Genomic DNA, 24,895 nt, shown 5'->3' with positions numbered 1-24,895 from the left:
GAGGCCCCTGCTAGACTTACCATGCCAGTGGAAAGCCACAAATACAAGACTATATGGGTGGCGTAAGTGGGACCTCATAGGTTAAAAAAAAAAAAAGACAGAAAATTTAGTAGGAAGGGAAAACAGAGTTGAAAGGGGGTGAAGATAAACACATTGCGTGGAATTTTCAAAGGAAATAAGTATGAAGAAGGAAGAAATCAGTACAAAATACAGTATATTTTTCTTAAAAATACTAGACAAACCAAATCAATTACTTTCCATCAGATTAACTTTATCTCTCTCTTTGCGTCTCTTTGTGTCCTCTTTCTCCTCTCTCCCTCTCTCTGTGTCCTTTACATCTCTCTGTCTCTCTGTCTCTTTTTCTCTGTGTGTGTCTCTTTGTGCCAGTCTCTCTCTCTCTTTCTCTCACTGCCTCTCTCTTTATGGAAACACAGTTTATTGAGGATATTACACAGTAGCAGTTTCCTCAGTGACCCCAGTCTTCCGAATGATTCCCTAAGTTCATTCTTTAAGGATCACAGCTTAGCAAACTAGCCTTGGAGCAGCCCTGGATCCCCAGCTCCCTCCCCAGCTCCCAAATCCTGTGGTCCCACTATTAGGGTCATCCAACACTTTTTCCCCCGACTCAGGCTTTCCCTGACACACCAGAACACCATTAGATCATGACTTTACTTCCAGGTTATAGTCTTTCAGGGAGGGAAAACAAAGAAAAGCTAATATAGACATTCCTGTATGTCAGATACCAGCAAAGGGACTGGCTTTGGTTCACTTTCTTGAAATCCTCTGAGAAGAATGAATGAAGAGACTTCACTACCACTCTACAGTTTAAACCCTGGCCTCATTTCCCTCTGGCATTAGGATAACTCCAGTTCCAAGAAAATCCAATGCCTTCTTTGGCTTCTACTGGTACTGCATGCATGTGGTACACAGACACACATGCAGACAAAACACCCATATACTTAAAGTAAGAATGAATAAATCTTTAAGAATATATTACAGCATTTTACACAAATGTAAAAACCTTACACCTGTAGAAATCTATCCTCTATCTTCATTCATCATGCAATCATCTGTATAATTATTAAACAATACTAAATGCCAACATACAATGTCCTCGTTTAAGGAAGAAGAGGGAAATTGCCTTTTGTTCAAACATCCATGTTCAGAACTCTTCAGCCCTCTTCAAAGAGTCAGACCTCTTAATCTCATTTCTTATCAACCCCAAATTCTTCTTCAGCATCCCCTGTAGCATTGAGGGCTGGCCATGAATGTTCTTTACTGACCTAAAACTATCCCTCCCACACATGCCTTCCCCCTCTTTTCTATTTTTTTGTCTGTTTTCTATAGCACCCTACCCCAAACTTGGGGCCTTGGGTGACATGTTTTGCCAGCCATTTGCCACTCAGCCACACTCCCAGACTCTCCTTTTATTCTGGGAGGCATATGATTCTGTGATAATGTTTTAAATTTCTGTACTTGAAGTTATTGTTCCCTGTCCTCACATGTCAGGGATAAGGAAGCCATCCTGACTTCTCTCTAGCTGGTTTTAGCTTTTTCTTTGCTACGTGGCTGTGCTACCTGGGCACTGTTTTCTCTCCACTTAGTCCTAGTTGGATTTCAAAATGGCTGAATGGATGAATTGTACTGAATATAAGCCATGATTCCTTCGGTTATTTTTTTTTTTTTTTCTAGTTCTCATTCTGTGATTCTTCAATTGTGCCCTAGAGAATGAGGATGGAGTACACAGCCTTCAGACCCTGATAGTTCTCCATGTAGTATATGCTATTATTATTTTATTATTTTAAGATCTTGACTTGAATGACTAAATTCCTAGTTCTATGTGGAGGTGCCAACTGATGGTTTTGTTGGGTTCTGTATACCTGCCTCTGACCTGCATGGGAATTGTCCCACACATGCACAACTCAGAGAGCTGCAATAATTGTGACAGCATTATAGAGAGAGTTTTAAACACTTCCACTTTGATCTGTTCAGTTTTGAAAGTGCAGACTCCCTACCAACCATGTCTGCCAAGTCTTGTTGATAGATCTCCCCCGGCCCCGTGTCTATTGTTGTTATCTGTGTGAGTTGATGTGAACAGAATTAGTTTAGTATTATTGGAAATGGTTCATCATTTTTTTTTTTTTTTAGTAAGGAGCCTGACAAGCATTTACAGAGATTTTCACAGAGATTAATTTGGCTGCAGGGTTAAAAATGTTATCAGCGGTCAACGGTGGCAGCAAGGAAATCAATCATGAAGCCGCAAGAATGTGCCAAGAAAGAGTTGGCCACCCGGCTTGTCCAAAGGGAGAAGAAACGAGAGAGGTAAACAGGGGTTAGATTTGAGTGTGGAGGTCAAATGAACAGGATTCACTAAGGGACTAGATATTGAGTGAAAAGAAAGGAGACTTTAAGACCTTCCTGGGGTTGGGGGAAGCACACACTTTGTTGTTCAACAAGCACCAAAAGATTCAGGTAGAAGCAAGCTGGAGTGGTCTCCATTGAATGATAGATACTCAGTTTGAGACACCAGTTAGATAGTAAAGAAAAAACATCAAGAATGTGTCCAGATCCATCCCCCCAGAGCTCTGAAGTTCAGGGCACTGGGGATGGAGCCACAGATCTGAAGTCTTTCTCTCCAGTCTAGAACAGAATGGGGTTTCTAAAGTTTAGTAGATGAAATTAGGACTCAATGGTAGACAATAACCTAGCATGCCCAAGGCCCTCCATTTGGTTCCCAGGATAGGAAATAATAATAATAAACTATTGCCATCAGCACCATCACAGGAAAGGGCACAGCTGAGAAAATGGAAGATGAAGAAATATGGTATCAGGAATGCAGTCTTGGATTTGACAAGTTTTTTGAGTCAAAAAAAGCTCAACTAAAGAAAAAGGCAAAGAAGATCCCGTGAACTAAGAAGAAAACCCCTAGCAGGAAGAGCAGTGCTGCTGTGTCCTTAGGGACAGCAGTGACAGAGGGTCAGCTACAATCAGGGTCCTGCCTGGGAAGGATGCTAAAGGGGGCTGGTCAAGACAGCAGAAAAGGAGACGGTTCTGAAGTCTTTCTGAATGGGGGGGGGGGGGGGGAAGATGTGGACAGCGGCTGAGGGAGGCCAGGAGAGAGGAAGTGCCTTTGGTTTAATATCAGAGCTACCAGGACAGGCCTGTACACTACCAGGAGACCTCCACCCCTCCACTGCACTGTGTGGGCACAGCTGGGGCTGTAGGCTGCTGCCTGCTCTTAGCTCCCTTTTTCCTTTCTCCTTAGATCCCTAAAGAGGAGAAAAGGACACAACTCACTATCTTCACAGGAAAAAGCTCGTTAACTATGCAGTGAGAACCAAATCCCACTTCCCACTGTTATCTGACTCTAAACCAGCACCTTGTGAGTTTACATTAACACCTGTGTAAAATTTTAACTCTTTGTGTATACAGCAGAAGCCCTACATAATGAGGACATTTCCTCTGGGTGAGAGGATAATCAATCCTTTCAATGGTAAATCACAAAGAACTGCTAGGCAGTGGTGGCACACAAGCCCAGTACCAGGAAGCAGAGGCAAGCAGATCTCTGAGTTCGAGGTCAGCCTGGTCTGCAGAGAGAAAGAGAGAGAGAGAGAGAGAGAGAGAGAGAGAGAGAGAGAGAGAGAGAGAGAGAGAGAGAGAGAGATTTCGACAGCCAGGCTACACAGAGAAACCCTGTCTACAAAAACCAAAAATAAAAAAACAACAAAGGTATCACTTCTACCTAAATTCACACAGTCTGTGTTTCAAATAATACTAAATGTATTTTAAAGATTATAAAACACAGATCATAACCAATGATATCTGCATCTTCCAAGCTTCATTAAGATCTTTAATGCATATGGCTTTCCATTCTTGTACTCAAGGATCACTCTGGACATCTAACTTTAGCTAATATGACCAGAGCCGCTTTAAGATCTACCTCAACACTGGGAAATCATGAGCACAAGTGACCTGAACTGGCCTCGGTATCTGCATTACGGATGTGAAGATAGTCCACACCTCTGGCAGCTTCCGGTTACCAGGGATAACTAAATTGCCTAAGCAGGTGTCCGTGCAAAGTCCAAGAGGTTAATAATGAACAGCTCTGCTTTATCTGCAGCCAGGGAGGTGGACTCGACATTGTCAGCACCAGGCAAACACACAGCAGAGCATTTCCCAAGAGAGATAAGTCGGAAGAAGGTGTGCCTGCTAGAAAGCTGGCCCTTCTCCTGGGCTTGTCCATAGCTTTCCCAGGCACTGGCCTTATCTAAACACAACAGCCACTCTCTGTCTCTCTGCCTTACTTATGTGAACTAACAATGCTCTAAACAAGGGCAAAAATTAGACATTTAAACTTCTGAAACCTGGCCAAAAAAAAAATGGGCAATCCTCCTAATTCATGGGCCAGGCCTGGGATGTAAATTAGAGTAGAACACTGGCTTAGCAATCAAGGCTCTGAGTTCAACCTCCAAAACCATCAAAAGAGGATCAGATTTCCCATCTGAACTCAAAGCTTTGAGAGCTGTGACACTAGTTTCTAGTCGTGACATGGAGAGACATTTATATAAAAGCCAGACTCTCCATTGTTCTCACTTTAGGGTCTAGAATTTTCCCAATGATAAAGCAACAAAGGGAATAGATACTTCCTAGTGGGTTGCATGATTGCAGATGTTGTTCTAATGGGAATAAGCATCATAGTATTAACCCATTAAGACACTTCAAAATGTAAAAGAGAAAAGAGAACTGTGTTTCCAAGTTCAAAAGAAATGAACCAAGTCAGCATTGGTGTGTTCATCTTTCCATTCTTCCCCAAGGAAGCAGATTTTGTGTTCTCTTACATAATGTTCCTTTTCTGGTTTTCTGGTCCCTTTGTATGCATGTGCATGTGTGGGGGTTGAGGAGGTGTTGATGTTGGGTGTGTTCCTCAATTGTTCTCAACCTTTTGTTTTGTTTTGTTGAGATGGGGGGGTCTCACTGAAACTGGAGCTCACCAACAGATACAAATATAAGCATTTTAAAATGTATTTACCATTTATAATTGGAAAATATTTTAAGGATTATAATATTAAATGCTCATAGAAGCACAGAAAATTGTTCATCTTAATCAGTTTAGAGAACAGTTTCTTGATCTCTGGCCTACTAAAACCACATGACAAAATCTGCAATGCATAAAGTTGAAGCATGTTTCAAAAGTGTGCACAGGGCTGAGGTGTGGCTCACAAAGCAGAGTACTTGGCTAGCATGCAGGATGCCCTGGGCTTGACCCCACTGCATGAAGGCAGCATGACAGCACACACCTCTAGTCCCAGCACTCAAAAGGTAGAGACAGGAAGAGCAGAAGTTCAAGACTAGCTTCTGATACATAGCAAGCTCAAGGCCAACCTGACTAGATACTCTGTTTGGGAAGGAAGAATAAAAACAGGGAGGGAGAGAGATACAGGAAAGAAGAGAGGGAGAGAGGGGGGGAGAGAAGAAGGGAAGGAGGGGAACAATAATGCCATCTAATAAATTCTTAAAGTAAAAGTATTATTTTATACTGTGTGGATTATGGCATGTAATAAACTGTATGCACATAAACCCAGTAACTAGTTTCTTTGGGGGAAAGAAGAAAAAGGATTTAACTATGACGCTTTATGTCTCAGACTGAGAAATCATCATGACAAAATGTTCATTCAAACAGTGGGAAAAAAAAAAAAAACAGGTATTTTTGTGTAGGCGAAAATATTTTACCACTAGAAAGTACCAAAAACAAAATATTTCTAGGTCTGGTGAGTCTGATGTAACCAATTCAGGGTACTGAGTGCAGGACAGAGCTCCAGGTAAACCTGGACTGACCACTTCTCCCAGTAACAGGGAAGAGCAGGGAGTGTAGCATCCTGTGATAAGGAGCTGGCTGGTACAGCCCGGGCTCTGTTCCAGCCTAGAGACAGGATGTCCTCTAATGCTTTATTCCAGTGACTCACACAGCCCTGGGGTATAAAACCTTTGCCAAGCAGTTTTCTGGGTCTCTTGCTGCTTTGGAAAAAGGACACATGCAGGTGAGATTCCATCACCCCAGGCAGCTTTTCTGAGCCTTAATGGGCCAGTTCGTAATGAACTCTAGACTTCTGTGGTCCCTTGGTGCTTATCTTGGGTTATAAATCCACTTCACATAACCCACTGTGTGCATGGGTGCTCTGTCTCACTGAACAGAGATAAGCTAAAATCTGATGTCGGCGAGCATGCTTCACACTGAGATGCTTAGAAAGAAGGAAGGGATTAATTGATTAATTAGTCTTTTCAAGGAAAGACACAGGAAAAATAAGACATAGGCAAAGGCTAACTCCTGAAGGATTTGGCAAAGCTAAATACAAGAAAGCATACTCATGTCAGCAACTGTAGGTGCTGTCAACATCATAGGCAAAGGGTTATTTGCAACCAAATGTTTTTTAGCAGATAGGAGATGTGATTAGATTTTTTTCTTGCTATCTAGATGTGTCAAGAAAACAGCATCAAAGAAACCAAAGAAGCCAAGTGGTGGCGGCACTTGCCTTTAATCCCAGCATTTGAGAGGCAGAGGCAAGTGTATCTCTGTGAGTTCGAGGCCAGCTTGGTCTACAGAGTGAGTTCTGAGACAGCTAAGGCTTTTATACAGAAAATCCCTGTCATGAAAAAGAAGAAGAAAAAAAGAAAGAAACCAAAAAGATGAGGACAATAATTAACATGAAACACTAAGGTACTCTTTGTGTTGCCTTCAAACAGCACATTTGACCAGGTATGTGCTGCCAAAGACTGGAATCCAAACAAATCATATTCTGAAAGCCAGGTGGTATCACCCTCCCCTGGGCATATGTATACCCCTATCAAAAAGCTTTTTGCACTTGTTAGTTTTCTTGGTTTTGTTTTTTGTTGATTTGACACAAGCTACAGTCATCTGGGAAGAGGGAATCTCAACTAAAAAAAAATGTCTCCATCAAGTTGGCCTATAGGCAAGTCTGAGGGGTATTTTCTTGTACCACATTGTACATAGTGCCACCGCTGGGCAGGTGGTCCTGGGTTAAATAAGAAAGAAAGGGAAAAAAAAGCATGAGGAGTCTGGGCATGATGGTACACACCTCTAATCCTAGCACTTGGGAGGCAGAGGCAGATCTCTGTGAGTTCAAGGCTAGCCTAGTCTACAGAGTAAGTTCTAGGACAGCCGGGGGAGTATAGAGAGACCCTGTCTCAAAAAACAAACAAACAAACAAACAAAAATATGGGGAACAAGCCAGTGAGCATCATTCCTCTGTGGTTTCTGCTTTAGTCCCTGCCTTGATGCCCTTCAATGAGGAACTATGATTGGTGATACAAGCCAAATAAACCCTTTCCTCTCCAGGTTGCTATATTAGTGTTTTATTATAACAATAGAAAGCAAAGACACAAATTGGTTCAGGAGTGAGTAGAGAATTGTGGTGACATACCTGACCTCAGGTTATTTTGGAGAAGATTGTGGAAGTGTTCAAAACTGTGAGCCAGAAAAGCCACTGGGTGCTCAAAACTTAATGGGATTATCTGTGAGAACTTGGAAGATATTGCCGGAGAGAAATGTAGACAATTGAAGTCTGGCTTACAAACTTTCAGAGAGAAGCAAAAACCTCTATCAGAGCCAGTTGTGTGATATCTTGTTTTACCAACTTGTGGGGCTCTGGTCAGCTGTGATTAACAAGAGACCAGTATGCTTCCTCAGAGTTAGTGAAGAGAAGCTGTGATCTTCAGTGGTCAAGGCTGCATCTCCAGTCAACTTGGTAATGTGTAGGGTCTCCCACATGATACCGGTGGTTTGGGCAGCATGAAAGCTATGAAAGCAAAAGAGTATGGAAGGCAGATTCTTGGCACCATGAAAGGCCAGGCCAGGTCATTAGTTAAGGTGTAGCCTCAGTTGCAGTGGAGACTCCATGACTGAGGAGATCATGGAGAGAAGCTGAGACTTGGCACAATGGGCAAGGCTGGAGTCCTTGAGAAGAAGCCTGGAGAGGTACAGCCCCAGCTAGTAGACTCCAAGATACTTAAGATGCCAGGTGTGGAGTACAGCATCCTGGACATGCTGTGTGGGCTGTGAACAGCAGAGCCAGAGATGTGGAACTGACTTTTTGGAGTCCAGAAGACCATGAGTCCCAGACGTTGGACACTGGGACTTTTTACATTGTTGGGTTTGGGTTTTGCTTTGATTGTAATTGTGCCCTAGGGCTCTTCCCTCTTGGAAGGAGAAAGCATGTAACTTACTTTGGATTTTATAGGAGCCCACAGTTGAAAAATTTGGGGTATTTTAAAGAGACCAAGCTTTTAAAATGTTTGAATTTTTAAAGAGTATGGGACTTTTACAAGTTGGGGAGTGTTTTATAGTGTGATATTAAAATTAACATGATACCTTGAGGATGAACAAGAAAGAAAAGGTTCTGATTTAATAGTTATGTGTTTGTCAGGCTGACAATGGGTCACTTCTCTTGAAGTCATGGACCAAGAGCAGTTAGGTTAACATGAGTATCTCTTTTTCTATAAATATTGGGTATACTATACCTCAGCAAGTGAGCTCTTGGTCAACCCTACTCTATGAAGAGTACTGGTCGGGTTTAGTAGGTTAAAGGAAACTTACTCCTTCGACATTTTCAGTCTCTCTTTCCCTGAGCAACAATTTAGAAAGCCCACTCTCTTGGTAAGCAGCCATTCACTCAATGAACAAGAATGACAGACTCAACCCAGGCATGATCAGAGGTTGAACATCATCCCTGGATACATAGTGAGTTTGAGGCAAGCATGGGATGCATAAAATGTGGCTTTAAAAAAATAAATAAAAGTAGGGCTGGGGATGTAGCTCATTTGGTAGAGTGCTTGCCTAGTTTTCACAAAGCGCTAGGTTCTCCTAGTACCACATAAACTGGGCATGAGGGTACATATCTGTAGCCCAAGCACTCAAGAAGTGCAGACATAAAGGCTAAGCGTTCTAGGACAGCTTCAACTACATACTGAGTTTGAGGCCAACCTGGACTACATATGAGACCTGTCTCAAAATAATTAGTTAATTAACATAAATAAGAAGGGTGGGGGGGGGGAGACACACCTAGAGCTCCAGAAAAAAAGTCCACTGATCAAACAATGAACAAATTAATGAATCTGAAGATTTCCAACAGTAGCAAGTGATCTGAAGCAACGAAGCAGTGGACTTCGTGGTGGCATAGGTCTATCTGAGAAAGGGTCAAATGAATGAATGAAAATCAGAGAAGCAGTCAGCATATGAGACCTTGGGACAGAGTTTCTAAAGCAAAGCAAAGGACCCTGGCAAAGACCCAGGGAGGAAAGAGCAGGAGGAGTTGATCAGAGAGTGCTTCCGTGTGACTAGACAGGAGAAAGGTAGGTATCAGTGGATGAGGAAAGAGAACTCAGCAGGAGCCAGGTGAGGGAGAGGCTGCCTGCAGTGGTGTCTGAGTATCATTCTTGATACAAAGGAAAGCCAACGAGCCATTTTTTGGCAAGGGTACTACACCCTTGGTCCAAGTATCAGGAGGTTGTGTTACATACGGTCTGCCTCTGTTTAGACCCAAAATAATCTCTCTCTCTCTCTCTCTCTCTCTCTCTCTCTCTCTCTCTCACACACACACACACACACACACACACACACACACACACACACAGCAGGGCAGAGCCATTAGCAAAGAATCAGAATGCCTCAAGACACTAAATGGAAAGAACAAAAGGAATGAAGTAGCCTCAATGCCCAAACTGTCTATTTGGTCCTATCCTCATGCAGGCCCTGTGGAGGCTGGCTCATCTCCATAAGGGACACATGGAATCTGACATATTAAACAGTGCAGAAAGGGGGGTGATACATACAAAAACCCCACTTCTTCAAGTTCATTGCCTTATTCAAGGCCCCACAGCAAGCAGCAAAACTTTCTTTTCAAAAAGAAAGAAAGAAAGTAGGTCAGGGCTCTCTGTCTCATAGCTGGGGGCACACTGGGCAGCCTCCAAAAGCAACTGCCCCACTTGGAGGTCTCTATTGAGCAATTTGAGTGATGTCAGCAATGAGGGCCCCAGGAGCAGCAAAATTTCTGAACCTGCCCTCACCCGTGGTCTTCCTGGTAACTTTTTCAAACCATTCCTTCCTGTCCTGTGCTTTATTTATCCCACATGTTTAATTTCTATACAGCCCTTTCCCAAACAGAGCTCTGAGTTTCCAGGTCACCGTGTCCCATCAGGGCACACTCCACAGATGTGGTTTGCACTGAAAGATAAAATAAGCCATCCCTGCCACAGCTGAACACAGGCTGCCACCCACAACGGGGTTTCTCATTCAGCTACCAGGCATGAAAAGTCTACTATCTGTAGGATCCAATCTTCCCTCTGTGAAGGTCATGCCATGGGCAGGGCAGGTCCTCCCAACTGCTACCCCCAAGATGCCCCATGCTGATATCCACAACCTGATTGTGGAGGATCAGAACGATGTGCAGAAAGGAAGGAACTTGCTTCAGTTTCTTCTTGTTTTTCTTCTGAAGGCTCTAGCAATTTCCTTCCATTTAATTCGTTCTCAGGGTCTCTCAGAACAGTCTTTGCTGTCATGGTAACAGGATGAGCAACACTACTCTCTGAGGTTAGCGTTCACTATGGCCCACTGCCCACAGGGCTCTGGACCTCAGCCCCAGTAGGTCTGTCTGATCCAGGCCAGCCGCCTGGACACCACCAAAAACACAAGAACTGACTGAAGTTTCAGGCAAGATTGATGTCCCTCATTCTTCCACCAGATCCCAACAAATTAGAAAAGCAAAAATGCTCCCTAGAAAACCAAACCACAAACCTTTGAACTCAGCTTTGCTAAAACTAAAATTGATCTTTTATGCTTCTGAAACCACAAGCAAGAAACTTGGTCTCAGCTCAGGGCTGATTTCAGTAGCCTCTTCCACAGGATAACTTGTTCCTCAGTGTAGTGTCAGGGCACCCCAGTACTACAAGGCTGGCATCCACAGGAATGACCGCAGTGATGCTGGCGAAGACACTGTTAGTAAAATGCCAGGGCATAAGCACGGTCAGGGGGAAAACCTTCTCTGTGCTCTTATTAACTTTTTTAGTATGGACTATTTATTATACTGCATTCCCTGCACTTAGACCAAGTACCTGTCACACAGTAGGCCTTCCATGAGGATCTGCTAAGTTAATCAACAACTGGATTTCCTGAGATCTTACTGTGGGTATGCCAGACACTGTTATCTCCAATTTTATAATAGGATTGCTGTAATGTACAGGAAAACACTCAATCCCCACCCCCTTTACCACCTGCAAGGCCTTATCACAAAATCTGACTCAAGTGATTTCTCATGACAACCCTAGAGCAGAACCTAAACAGCTTAACTCCCCAGACCTATGAATGACAACTTACTTAGAGAGGGGATCTCGGCAGATATAATTAAGGGTCTCAAGCTGACATTTTCTTAATCAATCACATCTTAAATCCAATACAAGTATTTTATAGGCTGGAAGATGGCTATGTGACGATTAAGGCAGAGAACAGAGGGGGCTTCTACAAGCTGACAGCCACCCAGAGCCACCAACTCCCAAACAGCAAGAGAGTTCTCCATGGAGTCTCCAGATGAGATATGACTCTGCCCCAGAAAATATAAATCCTATCTGCCTTCCCCAGGACACTGGCATGAAAGGTGAAGTGACTGGCCAGAGCTCACAGAGGTAGTTAGGGAACAGATGGGAAATTAACCCAGCACAAAGTTCCCGCTCTTAACTACTACTATATTCATTCTGTAACATATTTATTGAACACCTCAGGTGCTGGAGATGTGGCTAGAAACAAGAGTTTAAGTTTCACCTGAAGCTTATGAGGGAATTGCTGTTCTAAGAGGGTGAAGACATTATCTAAGTTCTACAGTTAACAGAGCTAGGATTGGAACTCAAATACCTGCTTCCAGAGACTGCCTTCAACTCACTAAAGCCAGGACTCTTGTAAATCAACAACAGCAACAAAGATAGATAGATAGATAGATAGATAGATAGATAGATAGATAGACAGACAGATAGTAGAAATATAGATAGATAATAGAAAGATAGATAATAGGAAGATAGAAAGATAGATGATAGATAGCTAATAGAAAGATAGAAAGATAGATAGATAGATAGATAGATAGATAGATAGATAGATAGATAGATAGATACAAGAAATGAGAGGGGGTAATGAACACCAGCTATGGTGTCCTGTCCTGTCCTGTGCCTGTCAGCCAGCCCCAACATGCATGACAGGGTATCAACTGGCCCACTATGAGGCAGACGTGGAGTCCCTCCTTTACCCATGCTGCCAGGATGACCCAACATCTGGGAACAGCACCAATGAATGGGTGGACACTGATACCACGCTTCCAGGTGGAAAACAGGCTCAGACATTTGACCTAATTGTGCCAGAACCAAAGGCAGGTCTGCTCCAAGGTTCGTCCAGGAATAATCTGTATCCCACCTGGAAAACAGAATGACTTATTAAGTGAAAACAGATGTCACTTTCCAGCTCCAAGGGCTACAATTTTGAGTAGTGTATCTGTATTTTCAATGAAGCAGAGATGTTGGGTCCTGGGACTTCCGACACCTAAAGACAAACACATTTGAGGGGATGAAGGTGCCAGAAAGAACCAGAAATGTGTGTTTTTAATTTATTTTGCTTCCTTGGAGAGGAAAAAAAAAAAAAAAAACAGTTACATGAAAAAATGGAAAAGAAAGAGAAAAGGTAGCTTAACCTGAACAAAAGTATAATTTCCTTTTTTGAATTGAATTTTAACTAGGTCAGTTGCAAAAGCAGAGGGAACAGAATGGGGATGGGTGAAAGACGGGGGAAGGGCAAAAAAGGAGACAGGAAAAAGGAGAAATAGAGACAAGCAATGATAAGAGGCAAGGACTTGAGATAGGGAGGAAATGGCTGTGAGAAGCTAAAAGTTACCACAGGCAGGCAGAGGAGTCACAGCACGGCAGTTAGTGTTTTTCTGTGTGCATTTTCCCAATGACCTTCCACCTGGGTTCCGGCACCCCGCCCTGTGGCCTCTGTCAGTCTACCGAAGGGGCAGGAGGCTATCAGTTTACAAGAGAGGAAGCAGAGCAAGGGGAAAGAAAGCAGACAAATTACTAAATGAGGAAGCCAATTACCCAGGGCACCATACTTCAAGCTGTCAGCAGGCCACCTTTGGACAGAGCGGATCAGAGACTTCTAGACTCTGCTGCCATCTGGACTGTCCAACAAGACAGCCTAGCAGATATCCCCTGGCATGTTGACATCAGGTTGTAGCATCTTTCCACCCAAGAGGCCAACATCACAGCACCACAAGGTTTCAAAGGCAGAGGAGTCCTCCAAAAAGAGCTGCCCAGGAGCTGCTCTGACTTCCAATTTAACAGTTACATGCTGATCTGGAGAAATCTCTGATTTCTCTAACAGAACAAAATGTCAAAGATCAAAAGCAGCAGATGTTTGGGCCATGAAGCTGAGAAGGGTACAGGCTTCATACAGGGCTTTCTCTGACTGCCAAGAGCTAGTACATGGAAGCACTAGGTATCTTTTTTTATTATTATTTAATTTTATATAACATAGTCCAATTAAATGAAAACAAACATTTATACACAATATTTGGGAATTTGGGCGTCATTCTTTCCAAACTATTTCCTGCTGGTAAGGGGCGCTGTCTAGCACTAGGTATCTTTTTAAAAATTTTTATTTTATATTTTACATACCATTTTTACTTTATTTTAAACTTCATTTAGTGATTTGTGTCTGAGAATATCTATATGCAGGAACCACCAGAAGCCAGAAGAAGACATTGGATTCCCTAGACCTGGAGTTCCAGGTGGTTGTAAGACACGATGTGGGTGTGGGGACTAAACCCAGGTCTTATGCAAAAGCAGTGAGTGCTCTTAACCCGAGTGCTGCTTAAGACCCTGGCAGCCATTGATGCAGAAGAAAGTCAAAGCCTAATTTAGCCACACCAGCCAAGAAGACACCGCCTGTACAACAGCAGCATGGCAGGATGGGATGAGGGAAGCCAGGGGCAGACAGGATGAAAGTCAGGCAAAGATTCCTGCCAGCCAATGGCAGATCCCACTTTGACAGAAGTATTACTTAGAGCCAACAGTCAAGAAGCAGGCACCAGGTAGCAATATGCTTCAATAATACCCCCATCTTGAATGTGCAGCCAAAGCAATGGCAGCAGTAAAGACCCCCGAGTCCTCACTTGTGACACACCATATTTACCTGTTCTCCGGAAGAAGTCATTCACCATTCCTGGCAAAGACCCTTGAGAAAAGATAACTGTCAGATGTGCAGTGAAAAGGTTGCCTACAGATAAAAGATGGAGCCCTGTCAGTGGGTACCACAAGCCCTGTCCCAAAGGTGGGGTCTTTTCACTCTGATCCTAGCCAGCATTCTAAAACTGACACTCCAGCCACTTTGGAAGACTTGTATAGAGACATGCATCCTCTTCTAGCTATGTAGGATAACTGCTGAGTTGAGGTCACAACTAGCTCAGGATGGATGACACCTGGGCCACATGCATCAGACACACTGGGAGTGTGCTGAGGGTGCCAGCTGCCCAACACAGGGTTTTCATGAGTGAATCTTAGGCATCAACTTTCTACAAGCAGTTTTGGTGGGGACTCTCACACCCTTCAGAGTTTGAATCCCATCCAAGTACTAACCAGGCCCGACCCTGCTTAGCTTCCGAGACCAGATGAAACCAGGCACGTTCAGGGTGGTGTGGCCGTAGACCCCTTCCGAGTTTGAAAACTACTGTTCCACACATGCCATCTAGAGGATTTTCCCTCCTTGCCTTCCCAGCTCTGTCTGCCACAATGTTCAGAGGCAGCACTGTGTACAATAGCAAAGGTGTGACTGGCAAAGGCTGCTGGGTAGAATAGAGCTCACCCACCCACTCTGTCTCAGTCTAAGGATGTTTTGTTTCTTTGAAGTGGGCTCTTGGGTTCTCATGGTGTTGCCAGACTGGCCTCACCGGTCTCAAGTGAGTCTCCTGCCTTATCCTCCCAGGTAGCTGGGACTACATGCATGTGCCACTGTACCTTGCTTCATTTACAGAGAATTCTTTACTTCACACTTTTAAAAAGTTCATACTTGATTAGGTATAGAGAGATGGCTCAGTGGGATAGAGTCCTTGCTTCAGAAGCACAAAGGTCTGAGTTCAAATCCCCAGCATTTATGTGTAATAATCTGAGTATGGCTATGTGCATGTTAATCCAGCACTATGGGGGTGGGGTGGAGACAGGATCAATGGAGCTGGTGGCTGCCAGTCCAGCTCTGAGTTTAGTGAGAGACAAGGGAATAAGACAGAAAGTAGCCAACCAGGACATCTGACAGCCTCTAGTCTCTGCATGTGTGTGTGCATGTGCACACTCACTCACAAGGGGCATATGCACTACAAACACAAATGCCCACAGACCCACACCCATACAAACGGTTCACACCTGAGGTTAGAGAAATGGCTTAGCCTATAAAATTCTTCACATGAAAGCTTAAAAAACCAGCCAGATGTGATGGCGCACACCTTTAATCCCAGCACTGGGGAGGCAAAGGCAGACGGTGGGTCCTTGTGAGTTTGAGGCCAGCCTCATCTACAAAGCAAGTTCCAATGCAGCCAGGACTGTTACACAGGGAAACCCTGTATTGAAAAACAAAACAAACAAACAAACAAAAAATACTCCCAAGATCAGATTCCCAACACATCAGTCTGTGCAAGCACTCCTTGGACTTCCTGTGATAAATTATAGATCAACAATCACAAGACTAGGCAATCTGGGGTAGGAACTATGTGAGCATGACACATTTATTAAATTCCCCCATCATTCTTTGCTTCATCCATCATCTTTTCTGAGTGTGACAGTCTGAATAAGAATGGCCCTGTAAGCTCATACACTTGAACACGTACGTGGTCCCTAGTTGCTGGAGCTGTTGCTCTCTGCCTCCTACTTGGGGTAAGATGGAGCTACCACTTAAGCTCCATACCTGCTGGCTGCCATTCTTGCAGCCATGCTCCCTGCCATAATGGTCATGGACTCACCCTCTGGGACTGTGAGCCACCAATAAGTTCTCCATTCTATAAGCTGCTTTGGTCATGGTGTCTCGGCACAGAATTAGACAAGTAACCATGGCACTTGGTTACTTGATCGTGACATCTTCCCTCGGTGTATGTAACTAGTCAGTGTGAGTCTGTGCCAAGGGTAAGCACCTGATTGCTGTGAGTTCAATGCTAGGAAGACAGGCCTATCATGTGGGCCAGTGGCTTCTCCTACCTGGGCAGTGGTCTTTGAGCCTGCCGTGATTCATGAAGAAACAGCATAGTTGGGGTATGGTTGTGAGACAGTTTGTTCATTGTCTTTTTATATTATACCAACATGGCCCATTAGGAAACCACATAGTCATTCTGGACTTAGCCCCAATCCCTCACTTCAGGCAATGCAGACTCAGAGATCCACTGTTTTGACTGAACTCATGGGCTGAAGGGCACTTTCCTTCTCTCATTCCAAACATGTGCCAGTTGATCTCCACTTTCCCATGACATCCCAGGAAGCCTCTAGTCACCTTTCACCTGCTCTCCTCCCACCTGGGCTCCCTCGCTGTTCTTTCCAATAACCTGTGTCCCGTTACACAGCAATGCCCTGGACCTTCATCATTCTCCTCCCTGCAGCTTTCCAACAATCAAATGCTTTCGAACAAGAATGATGCAAACCCCCTGTTCAAGCTTTGCACCTATTTTAACTGCAGCTAAATGCAGGGAATAACCAGAACCAAACCACACAGCTCCTAATACATGCTCTTGAAGCATTCTTCCTAGACAACAACAAGGCAAGCACAATGGCACAACTACAATGCCGTTCCTGCACTGTGGAACCAACTTAACCAAGAATGGAATGGCCAGGAGGAAATCCCGTTGGATAGCTATTAACAAGTCCAACTGTGTGGTACGAAACAACTGACTTCCAGCAAGGTGGAAGGTTGTGTACAGCATCAGTCCGGTTGTACAACAAGCAGGCTGTGGGAAAAATCCACTGCCCTACAGTGAGGTACAGTCAGTTTTCATTTGAATACAGGGTAAAACTACCTGTCATTCTGGCTTCCTTCGTTTCTCCCTTCTTTCCTTCCTCCTTTCCTTCCTTCCTTCCTGCCTTCCTTCCTCCTTTCCTTCTTTCCTTCCTTTCTTTTCTCACCTGTGTTCCATAGTTATCGTCAACATGCATCTGTCCTAATACCTCCAGACCCCTTCCTATAAATTGAAATTTCAGATCATGAAAAATATCTACCAGTAGGTGTGTGGTTCGTGGTGCAAGCCTATCTAGAACTTGGGAGGCCGAGGCATTAGAAATGGCAGGAGCTTGAAGACTGCCTGGCCTATAGAATGAGACTGTGTCTCAGAAAAAAAAGAGCTTCCCTCTCTGGCAGGAGAAATGGCTCAGTTGATTATATCCTTGCTGTACACGCTTAAGGGACTAAGTTTAGACCCACAAATCTGAACAAGGTGGATTGTGCCTGTAATCCTAGGACTCTAAAACTGGAAGATGGAGACTTCAAGGTCAGCCTGGGCTTGGGTTAGGTGTGAGCTCTTTATGTTTTTATTTTGAGTTAAAACCTCATTAAATTGCTCAGGCTGGCCTTGAACTCATAATCCTTCTGCCTCCATCTCATGAGTATCTAGAATTACAGGCCTGAGCCACACAGCCCTCTTTTTGTCCATACTTTGACCCTGTCTTTAAAGGGAAAGGAGAGCTAACGAGATGAGATGGTTCAGTAGGTAAAGGGCCCACATGGCAGAAGGAGGGTCAATGTCTTAAGGTTGTTCTCTGACCTCCACGCTGAGGTGTATGTGCCCACTACACACACACACACAAAATAAATAAATATAAATATATAAACATGTGTAAGGAAAGAAAACAGAAATAAAAGGAAAAAGAAAAAGAGAAGGAACAAACAACAAAAAAAAGCCACCAAAAATTTCAAAACCACTAGGATTGCTATCATAGTTTCTGGGTTTTCAAATACTTAGGCCAAGGCAGAAGCTGAAAAAGAAAAAAGCGGAAGTCACTCAGCCCCGGCGTGGCTCACTGTGAACCACAGCAAGTTGGCTTGAAACCTCCAACAGCTAATGCAAGCTCTAGGAGTCATCAGTACCGGGGCCAGGGTGGGCTGGAGAACTGCCTTTGTGGAAAGACATTTCAACCTCTCTCTGTTCTCCTGATTTATAGAAAGTAACTTCTTAGAATAGCCCCAGCAGCTGATACCAACAGGAAGAAAACCCTCCAAAGACCCTTGTTAGCCAGGGTTACATCAGAGACTTTGTAGGTCTTAAGTCCTGTAACTATTTTTAACCACCTCAGCTGGCCATCTCTGTCACTTGTCATGGACAGCAGGCTTTCTCACCTCAGTAAGAGACTAATGATTGGGTGGACGCTTCCATCTGCTCTATTGAAACAGAAAACCCAGGAAGCTCCTGTACAAATACAGTGTGTGGTTTCTCAGCATAAACAAGGGGTGGGGCCAGGTTTCAAGCTGATGTCTTTAACTCAGAGCAAGAGCAAGAGGCCTTGGCCCTGTTTATCAACGGTGACCTGAAGGAGGACAAAGAAAAGCATGGGAAAATATGAAAATCTGACCTCCATAGAAAGCTAAGGCAAGCCAAACCTTATGATATGGAAATGTACATGAAGGTACTATGGAGGGGATACAGTGTGCTGTGGGTGCATATGCTTTGGAAGCTTGGTCCTCACTATAGAACTCTGGGGTAAAACTTTTATGAGGCAAACCGTGCTGGGGCTGTGGGACAGAGCTATAGATGCTGCTCAGTCAGTAGAATGCTTGCCTACCATGAATGGAGGAGGCACTGAGTTCCATTCCCAGCAATGTATATACCACCGGGTGTGGTGGTGAAAGCCTATAATCTCAACACTATGGAACTAGAGGCAAAAGGACCAAAAGTTCAAGATCATCCTTGGCTACACAGTGAAGTTGAGACCAGACTGGGTTATAGGAAATCATCCTTCAAAAAAAACTATAACAAATAAATAAATAAATAAAGGTGAGGGCTGCTGGGGTAAAACGGATCAGGAAAGTCCTGCCTTCAATCAGGAGGGATAGATGTTTCTCTTTGTCACTTCACAGTAAGCTACTTTAGGGGAGAACATTGTTATAAAGAGAGGGTACCCCACATGGCCCTTCTACACATAGCTGTTTCCCATACTGATTTCTGTGATGTATTTATACAACCAAGGGAGCCTCACCAGGACACCAGCTCCATGTTCTTGGACAACCACAACAATTAGCTAAATAAATCTCTCTTTTAATAAGAAAGGAAAGAAGAGAGGGAGGAAGGGAAGGAGAGAGGAAGGGAGGGAGGGAAGGAGGGAGGGAGGGAGGGAGGCAGGCAGGCAGGCAGGCAGGCAGGCAGGCAGGCAGGCAGGCAGGCAGGCAGGCAGGCAGGCAGGTAGGTCAGGCCAGCTAGCCAGCCAAATACAAGTGATTTGTTTTAGTAATAGAAACAAAAGTACTGAAAGGTTCCCCTGGCAGGTTTGTTACAGTAAACTCCGTTGCCTAGAAGAAGTCTGTCAAAGACTACTGAAGATGGGAAACTGATAATAACATGTCCTTTGATGACATCTTTAAGAGTCTGTAAACAAAGGCCAGCTGTTGTGACACATGCCTTTAATTCCAACAATCAGAAGGCAGAGGCAGGCAGATCTCTGGAGCTTCAAGCCATCCTGGTCTACATAGTGAGTTCCAGAGAGAGAACCTGTTACAAAAAAAAAAAAAGAAAAGAAAAGAAAAGAAAAGGAAGGAAGGAAGGAAAGAAAAGAAAAGAAAAAAGAAGAAAGAAAAGAAAGGAAGAAAGGAGAAGAGATTCTGTAAATGGTATAGTTAAAAGTGATCATTAACAGAATTGTCATCGATAGTAGGATAAATGAATCTGTAGAATATCCTAGTCCTTCAAAGACCATGTCTTAGGCTTGTGTCTTCAGCACCAAGTTCACTGGATCAGGGTACCAAGTCTACCACACACCCATTTATTAACCACAGGGATATATGTATTACCAAATGTTGCAGAGAAAGTGAGGATGGTTGAGACAGAATTAGCATCTTGGGGCTGAGAAGTGGTGGCACACATCTTTGATCCCAACACTTGGGAGGCAGAGGCAGGTGGATCTCAGTGAGTTCGAGGCCAGTCTGGTCTACAAAGCGAGTTCCAGGATAGCCAGGGCTGTCACACAAAGAAACCCTGTCTGGAAACATAACCAAAAAAAGGAAAAGAAAAAAATAGCAACTTGGGCTACAAATGATCTACTGACTTGGGCTATAAAGGATCTAATGATCTCTCTTTGGGCAGCACAGAGGTCATGACAGTTTGGAGGACTACATGAAAAACAACATGCTTTGGGTTGACCAGAGATCAGCGAAGAAACTCTAAATCTAAAAACAGAACCACAGTCTCTATTCAATGGAGTGAGAGAGAGTTGGATCTCACAGATGTCAGCTCCAACTAGAATGAAAAAACAATTTCACAGCATGCAAAGGAGTCCAATGCCTTCAGAAAACTTTCCCAGAACACACAGAGTGACCACAGACAAATAGATTCATGTTTTTAGGATAAGACATTATCTTATTATCTTATTCTGTTGTGTTGCTGTAACAAAACACCACAGATGGGTTCATTTATAAACAACAGAAATTTGTTTCTCATAATTCTCGGGGCAGGAAGGTCCACAATAAAGTTGCCAGCAGGTTTGGTGTCTGGCAAGAGCTGGTCACTATTTCCAAGGTGATGTCCTGCTGTGACATCCTCTACAGCAAAGGAAGGGCTGGCTACATCTTCACTGGGCAGAAGGATGAAGGGGGCAACACATTCATGTAAGCCCCCTTATCTCTAAAGGCCCTCAAACACTGCTGTACTGAAGAGTCAATCTCAACACTTGAATTCAAGGCCACAGGACACAAACACACACATGCACTCACTGCCAGTGCCATATACACCAGCCCTAACAATGTCACATACGTTCATTCAGAGATCAGCTTCAGGGCAGCAAGGAAGCCAATCAGGATAGAAGCAGGGACAAGAACACAGCCTGCTAATGCAGTTTTCTGTGGCCCTGCTCACAGTAAACCCAGTTTCCAATCCCTCAAATGTAGGATAAAAGACACATGCTCCCCAGCTCTGTGCCATCAGGAGTAAGTCATTTTCTTCCAAAGACCTGTGCATTAAAGTAGCTATTTTCTTTCTTATAAGTTCTCTATTTTGCGCTTTCCTTATTCAATGCAGCTATGGCCAATTGCCAAAGTTTAAAACTATCGTACTAGGGAGGGCTAAGCATCTCAGGATGCCAGCCTTGCTCCAGATGAATATTGGTTTTTTTTTTTTTTTTTTCAGATGGGTAATTAATGAAATTAAGTCCACATGCTTCCCAAGGAGGCATGTACAGTATTCTTCAACACACTGGGAACAGCCTAAATAAATGTCCATCATGTAGAAGTGGTTCAGTAAATGGTACACCAGTAAACCCAAAAGGCACTGCGCAGCAGTTAGAGAGAATAAGGTATATTTGTACAGAATAACAGAAAGAGGTCTCCAGGTCACTTTGCTGAGTGACAAAAACAACTGGCAGAATAAAACCATGCCATTTACATATCATCATTCCTCACCAATAAACAAAATGATGCTTTGTGTGTCTAAATGTTCTTGTACATCAAAGCTTGTCAGATGACACATCAAACAAAAAAGCTAAGACTAGAGAGTAAGAAGGGTCCTGGGATTCAGGCTAGTCACAAAATATTTGAGTCTTTCTTGAAATGCTCTGGTATCACTTATAAGAACAATGTGTGGGCTGAGGAGATTGCTCAGTGGATAAAAGCACTTGTGTAAGTCTGGGGACTGGAGTTCTAATCCCCAGCAGCTATGATTGTTTTTTAAAGGCCAGGGATGACTGGACATGCCTGTTAAACCCAACATTCAGGAATGGAAACGGGAAAATCCTGGGATCTTGCTAGCCAACCAGCCTATCCAAATCAGCAAACTTCCTGTTCACTGGGTGATCCTGTCTTAGGGCAATAAGGTAGACATTTATAGAGAAGAAATCTGCTATCTTCCTAGGGCACCTATGAGCACACGTATGGGTATGTGTATCTACACACTCACATGCATGCAAAATATATGCGTGTGTGCGCGCACACACACACACACACACACATGATTGCAAATATAGCTTATAAAATTAGGATAATTTTAATATGTTAAGACTTTTAAAGAAATAGTGTTGGTAGTTTGTCCTAGGCTTCTATCAGCATACACAAAAGAAACAAGAAAAATCTCATTAGTTCTCTATTCACATTAATTTATTCATTCAACAAATATTTCCCAAGGGCCTACTATATGCTAGCCCTGCTCTACATACTCTGAATTACCTGGTAGTTTCTTTGTTCTCTGGTCCTCCCTGTAGCCCATCCCTTAAGCATAGGTTCTCTTCTACCAGGTCTTTTAACGTCATGAACTTCCAACCTTGTGAAGCCCCAACCCTCTCAGGGCATCACCCTTCCAGGCACTGCTCCTTTTCAACCACCATAACCTTGAGCCTTTGTATAATACTTCCCAACAGATCCCTTATGTCACCCTGATCTGACAGGAGCACCTCAAGGCCACAGAGGCTATAAATGGGAAGAATCATTTCTCACAACTGTCACCAGGGTCCCGCTGTAGAAAATACACAGTAAAATGGAAGTTGTCGCATGGAAAACACCCCCACACCTGTCAGGAACAGAAATGGATTACGATGCCAAGGCCAGAGCTACCAACTCCCCTGCCCAACCTCCATGCTTGAGTTCTGCTCTGGCTACAGACAGCTAGAGAGGTTCGAATAGTCTGGGTCTTGTCTCTACATCACTCTCCTGTCCCCGGCTAGGATTCACACTGATTTTTCAAAAAGGTTGATGGATCTTGTACTGAATGCTTAATTTCTTTTTCTTGTCTTCCTTTCTTTATTTCTATTTTTCTTTTAAAACAAGGTCTCATAAGCCTAGGCCAGCCTTGAAGCCACTATGTAGCCAAGGATGATCTTGAACTTCTGATCCACCCAAGTGCTAGAATTATAGGCACGAGCCACTGGAGCTATTTTATACTTCTGTGGTGCTGTATGGATTGAAAGCAGAACCTCATGAGTGCGAGGTAAGTATTCTACCAACCGATCTATAGCCCCAGTTCCGGGAAGCTCAATTTCTATTAACTTCTCTTTCTCCAATTGTGTCCCAGACACCCCCCCCACAAAAAAAACATTAAAAAGCAAAAGAAAACCCAAAACTGCCCAAGGATGGTTTGGCAAGCTTTGGTTTCCTCCCAGGGAGATGGAGAATACCAGGCGAAAGAGTTAAATATTAACACACTTCCCTGGAAGGTCCCTTCTAGCTTGTTAATGGAGCCCAAGCCAAACCCTGGCAGGGATCAAACATTAGCTCATGACAGGTGTAGGCTTCATGCTGGCTGCTGCAGCATTTCCAGCAAAAATGTCGGGGACATGGGGACCACTCCATGACACAGCAGGCTGGAATGGATTGCTTTGCAGGGAGCTCTTCTGGCTGAAATAATTCTCTGTAACAACTTCCTTGACATGCTGTCAGATGGCCTGTTTCCAAGGTGATGGCCAATGCCTGGGGACATAATAGACATCACCTGTGGTCTTCCGGAGATACAGTGCCTAGAATGGCCATGGTGCATTCTTCTGGGACTCATCAAGTCGAAGTCACTATGAGGCTGGGACCCTGAGCCTGGCTCCCCAGCAGTCTCTGGTTGTATTCTCGCCAGAATATTGTTCACTTTGCCTGCAGTCCTGGGTCACAAACTCGAATGTCTTTGGGAGGCAGCCAGACAAAATAAATGACTGTAAAGTACTCTAAGTGACAACTGGAGCACACCTGCTTGTCCAGGGAGAGGCCACTGGTGGCTGTGGGTCACGAGCTTCAGCTTCAGGATGTTACAGAAGAGTTTGTTTGAAGATATCGTAGGGCTGAAATCTTTCCATAAACAATGCCCTGACGAGCTCTCAGGATTCTCTATGTACTCGGTCCAATCCTGTCCCCTAGGAACCTCAGAATATGACCTTATTGGGGAAGAGAGTCATTTCTGATGTAATGAGTTAAACCAAAATGAGGTCATCCTAGTCTGGGGTGGACCCTAATCCAGTGACCAGCGGACAGGTAGGAGATACGCACGCACAGAGAGGAAGAGGCCATGTGAAGACAGAGGCTGCAATTGGAGTTCTATTATCTACAAGCCAAGGACTGCCAAGGACTGTCAGCAGCTGTCGGAAGTGGGGAGGAGCAAAATCTTTTATGAATGGGAACAAAAGCAAACATGCTTTGTATGGCAAGATCTCTCAGCTGTATAGTTAAAAGCACCCTAAATCTACGCTGGACCCTTTCAAAATCACTGTAGCCAGAGGGATATTTAGAAAGTTCAAATCCAATAGTGATGCCACTCATTACCCTAAACTCCCTTATGGATGCCCTCCTATTTTAATAAAAACAACATTAGCAAAGCCTCTGGACCTCTAGCCTCTGACTCCTGGTCTAAGCCTTACTCTTTCTGGTTTCCTCTGGAGTTTCCTGTGTCCTCTTCAGCTTTGGGACCTTTGCACATATTGGTCTCTAGTCCTCAAATATTTTCACATCTTCCCCACAAAACATATTCTCTCTCTCTCTCTCTCTTTCTCTCTCTCTCTCTCTCTCTCCCTCCCTCCCTCCCCCTACCTCTCCCTCTCCTTCTCTCCCTCCAAAACACTATCCTGTCCTAATTCTTCATCCAAAGTTAGTCAGTTACTTTGATACTCTCATGGTGCCATCTCCCTGTGAACCTGAGCACCTTTACCAAAACGT

The sequence above is a fragment of the Phodopus roborovskii genome, unplaced genomic scaffold (assembly GCF_943737965.1).
Source record: "Phodopus roborovskii unplaced genomic scaffold, PHOROB, whole genome shotgun sequence".
Lineage (NCBI taxonomy): Eukaryota > Metazoa > Chordata > Mammalia > Rodentia > Cricetidae > Phodopus > Phodopus roborovskii.
Note: the sequence above shows the minus strand (reverse complement) of the source record.